The 5,086-nt window shown below is 44.0% G+C and overlaps 1 protein-coding gene across 1 annotated transcript in view; it reads right to left on the reverse strand.

Moving 5' to 3' along the window:
- LOC113210836 (uncharacterized) overlaps window positions 1-1,134 on the reverse strand; it is an 18,070-nt gene extending 16,936 nt beyond the window's left edge. The window contains exon 1 of the mRNA XM_052272191.1: window positions 954-1,134. The gene's annotated coding sequence lies outside the window, so the exon portion shown is untranslated. The remainder of the gene's footprint in view (window positions 1-953) is intronic.
- Between the last annotated feature and the right edge of the window lie 3,952 nt (window positions 1,135-5,086).

Here is a 5,086-nt window from a genome sequence, read left to right on the forward strand (position 1 = left end):
GCCAAGGTAGATGTATGCCAGGCGCGTCGCAGCGTAACAGTGTTTCGTGAGATATCGCGAAGCCTGTTACGCGAGACGTGGTCTGGCGTACATCTACCTTGTTTTTTAACGATTTAATCGACCATTTGATCATTTTCACCTCATTTTCGCCACGAAATGCCCCCTAGCACCTAAACGGTACAAGATAGAGCCAAACGGACGAAATTTTCGCCCATAGGGCTCTACTTTGACGAGTTACCCCTTAGGAACACATTAAAAAATATTTGATAAAAATACACATTGTGACCTGTAGTTTTTGATTTTTTAAAAAGCCAATTTTTGAGCTAGAATGCTCATCTTCGAACTCGATCTGTCTTTTTATGATACAAAACGACCCTGAAAATACCAGGTCGCTATCTCAATTCCTTCTCGAGTTATCGTGCGGACAGACGGACAAACAAACAAACAAACAAACACACAGACAAACAAACAGAATGAAACTTTTCCGGTCACTGGAGTAATGGGCTTCGCTAATCGCTCAGCCAATTAAAGCTCCAAATGCATTACAATCTATGTTTTTTCGAAACATTTTCTTCCTATAGCATAAATTGATCAAATTTTCTGACTTACTTTTCATTTGCTGACCGCTTATCAGAGCCTTTTCGTACACAGCTAGGTTTGTTCGAGGCGTATATTTTTTCAAGGAATGCATAATATATCCCAAAATGTGATTGGTTTGCTGATACAGAAGATATTTTGAGTTGAGAAAACTGAAACTGCATTCTAACAGAAGTGCTTATGTGTCTAGAAGGCGATGTGACCCCGACCTGATCCGCACTTGTTTCACTTTCGATTTGACAGGGACAGACACGCTCCACATACAGCACCGAATGCAGCCCACAACAGGCGTCAGTCCTACTTTAACGTGCCTCTATTCTTTTGATTTCAGATGACAACAACCACACGATACCAACCTGCTGGAGTTATTCCGACAGGGAAGATGGCCAGGAAGGTCGACGATGAGTCAGTTCGGGTCGAGCACCGCTGCGCTGGAGTGGAGTCGGCCCGGCGCCCACCAAAGTTGGATGCCGAATGGTGCAGCCGGTCCTGGACGCCTTCCCTCGAGGGACGCGGTGGGGTCCGTGATCTCTCGGAGCAGCTCGCCTGGTGCTGCAGTTGTTGGTGGGCCTCGCCCGCCACGCGAACCGCGCCCCACGCCCCGTACCCCACGCCCCGCCCCTCCGGCGGGGCCTGAGACGACTTGCCTCGAGACGCCCCCTTACCTCTCCCAGGCGTCGGCGTCACCCCTACTTCCCCTTCTCTCGCTCCCCTTGCTTCTCTGTCTCTCACACACTCTCACTCTCTCTCACACTCTCCCTCCCTCTCGCCCTCCCTTTCTCCCTCCCTCTCTCCCTCCCTTTCCTTTCCTCTCCCCCTCTCTCCACCCCCTCCCCAATCTCCCCCTCTCCTTCCGACGCATGCACTCGTGCCACTTGATGTGAGTCACCCATTACCCATTACGCCTAGATCAGTTTATAGTTCACCCCCCATACAGGTTGTGCCTTTCGTTGCGTATTCTGCGCAGTGGGATGTTTGATCGGGCCGGACTCGAGCCGCACGGGCGGACAATAACGGATAATGAAAATTAGTACACTTTCCTAGCGCATTATCTCTTGCTGTCGATAGCTATACTTAACAGCGCATTAAGAACTCGCATCTGGCAGACGAGGTAGGAAAATGTTTTTCCCTAGGAAACAATAAACTGAAAATCCACGAAGGTTTTCCCGACCCTGGTATTCATTATGACTTGACAATATCTAAGTAAGAATTCTGATTTTATACGAGGTATTTTCCGATAACTTCGCCCTTCCGCGGACTGGTTTCTCCATTAGATAGAGAATCACTTTTCAGGAATATCTCAAAAACCAAACGGGATGTCTTTTGCCTCTTTAAAAAAATCGTCTACCGATGATATATGTACAGAAGTATCAGAATATTTCTGTGCAGATTGTTTTGAGTTGCTTACAGTTTTTTTTATTTACCTAAGGCTTGCGTAATAGTGCTGTAAACGCACTTCCCTCCTGACGAGGAAGAAATATTTCAGCCGCAGACAGCGGATGAGAGAGCAATCGCCTCACTAGTCAATGATTACGAAAGTAAAACGGGGCGGAACTGCAAACGAACCATTCAACCTATTGCTAGAATTAACGAAAGGAAATGTGCAAAGTATTCTACGCTCTTACCCTTGTGGTCGTATTTGCTGGTCGAATTGTGCACTTCTGGTTGGCATTTTGTGCCTCACCATATTTTCACTTCATCACTCACAAAAATCTTATGAACATTTTTATTAATGGCTTACTGAGTTCTGTAAACAAGCTGCGCTTATGCGCATTTTTTAAATACGCGGCAGTATGAAAAAATTTCATCATACTGGAGTATTAAAAATATGCGTAAGCGCGAGCATGTTTACAGAACTCAGTAAGCTATGAATAAAAATGTTCATAAGATTTTAGTGTGCACGAGTGAGACTGTAACAAGTGTAACCGTTCCAAGTTACAAGCGAGTACAAGCGTGTTCCATGTGCCATGTAATGTGCCATACTGCATAATGCCATGTGTCGAGCCATGTGTCCTCCAGGTCACTCGATGACGGAGTCCCTGTATGCGGTACAGCTATGACATCACATTTTTTAACATAGTCGCCTGGTAGACAGTCAGTGTCCATTGGTTTAAAAGTAGTCGGGGTGAATAATAAAAATGACAAAATCTTTGACTCCTGTATCACTCGCGAAACATCACAACGAGCGGCGGAAGTCGAGGTTCGATGAAGTGTTTTTGATGGACTGAGCCGTGGTTGTCCTGGAGGTGCCGCGCCCGCAAGCGCCGTGAGGGTCGGATGGTACGGCGCCTTCGAGACGCTCCGTGAGAGTGCAAGGGAGTGCAGACCCGCCGCCTCCTCCGGCCTGAGCGCCGTGCCAGCACGTTAGTTTCTGATACTTCCCGTGGCCTCGTCTTGCTGCTTCTGCCGCTGCTGAAGCTAGTGGCCCTCGCTGAAGTCAAGCGCGTGTTACTCCGTTGAACTGGATTGGCAAATTACAGAAGTTTTGGAGAAAACGGTCGCTAATGTCACGCGCTTCTTCTCAGCGGTAATCACTGAAAATTCTGGCTGGTTTTGACTTCTTTACAGTTGTCGTCGCTGCATAAATATTCTTTATTAAAAATAGTTCTCTTGGCAGGATTATGATACACTCTAATTGTAAAAGGACAATTTTGTCCATAGAAATGGAACCGATTCGCGCACATCCAGAAAGGATGCAATTTTGTTCCTTAAATTATGGACAAAATAGTAAAGCCTCAGTAAAAACTGTGTAATGACGCATGTTATCACTATGATAACGCGGTGCACATTTCAGTTTTTGTGGAATATTTTCTAAACGAGCGCTGAAATTTAATTTTTGAAAGCACCATTGAATTTTCTGTAAAATTTCCGATCAAACGAGCCTACATTTGATGGGTTCTGAACAAAGATTCTCAAAGAACACGTCTTATTCCGTATTATCATTTGAACTCCGAACCCTATCACATGTGGGCTTGTTTGATCGGAAATTTCGGGAGAAATCCGATAGCGCGTTCGAAAATTAAATCTCAGAGCTCGTTTAGAAAATATTCCACAAAAACTGAAATGTTCACCGCGTTATCATCTATAGTGATAACATGCGTTATTACGCTGTTTTCAGTGCTCACACAATTTGTCTAGATTTAGGAACAAAATTGCATTCTTTCTGGATGTGCACGAATCGGTTCCATTTCTATTGACAAAATTGTCCTTTTACATTTAGAGTGTACGTCTCTTAATGATTTGTTTCTGTTTTAAAATAATTAAGTTGTTTCCAATCTCTGCTCCCTGAAATCGTTTCATCTTAGCAGTAATTTGAATTTGCTCAACAGTGGAAATATTTGCACATAAAGTCGTGTCTTTACATTACAAGTCTTATTGTAAACTTCTGAAGCAAACACCTGATGTTTGCCCAAGGACACTGAATGAATTCGAATTTGCGATAATATTAATCCAAAATCTTGCCAAAACTCGTTTTGCGATTTCCATTCGCTCTCACGCTCACGATGCGATAACTAGTAAGTGCAAATTAAATGCTATACATTTTATAAAGATAGAATTATCTCAAAAGAAAGTGTGATAATTTTCTATCGCATAATGAAATGCGATAACTCTGTTATTGCGTTATTACAGAAAACACTGTATATAATGCATTTGCCATAAATATTTCGATTAAAATGTGCTATATCGGCTATTCCGTACCTTTGTTTTTACAGACGTGGTCTACAGGATACGTTTACCTAGGTATAAAAGTGCTTGAGATAAAATTTAACTCATAAAAGAGTGTTTGACATGACTATGTCCTACACTCTACCATGCGTGTTCTGTCTTTCACGCAATTGTGAGTGTGAAACGACGCCGTCCAACACTGCGTCGTCGCTTTTACGTTTTGGAATGTCACACACTTTTATTTTTAGAGTAGTCAAGCTGCTTGGTGCCGTCACTCAGAGAAATGAGTGTCATCCTCTTAGTGCATCTCCGCCGACCAAACCCGACCGCGGCTAGCGATGCCCACGATAGAAGTGCGCCACCGCGCGGATATGTGAGGCAACGGTCGGCTCGCGGCCGAGCAGTTCGAGCTGCATGGCTGCGCAGAGCGGCGCAGTACACGTCATACATCACGGTTAGAAGCAAAGCTAACAAACTGAGACATCCGCCGCTGTACCCCCTCCCATGGGCAACTCTTTACTTTCGTTCACCTCCATCCCTTCTCCTCTTCTTATTCCACTCAGTCACTTTGAGTTTTCTGCTTATCTAGTAGAGAATATTGCTCTCGCGTTTTGGTTCTATCTTTGATGACTTTTTTTTTGTGTCACAAAAACGACTTTAAACGAGCGACGTACACTGATGTGTACTGTGAAAAATACTCGTAAGTTTACAGGAAAATTTTCCATGATGTGAGTCCGTAACATTACAATTTGAAGTTGTAAAATTACAATTACTTCCTATCGACTTGGAATTAATCGATCTTCAGAGCGCATGCTTGTTTGTT

The sequence above is a fragment of the Frankliniella occidentalis genome, unplaced genomic scaffold (assembly GCF_000697945.3).
Source record: "Frankliniella occidentalis isolate FOCC.00 unplaced genomic scaffold, Focc_3.1 Scaffold194, whole genome shotgun sequence".
Classification (NCBI taxonomy): domain Eukaryota; kingdom Metazoa; phylum Arthropoda; class Insecta; order Thysanoptera; family Thripidae; genus Frankliniella; species Frankliniella occidentalis.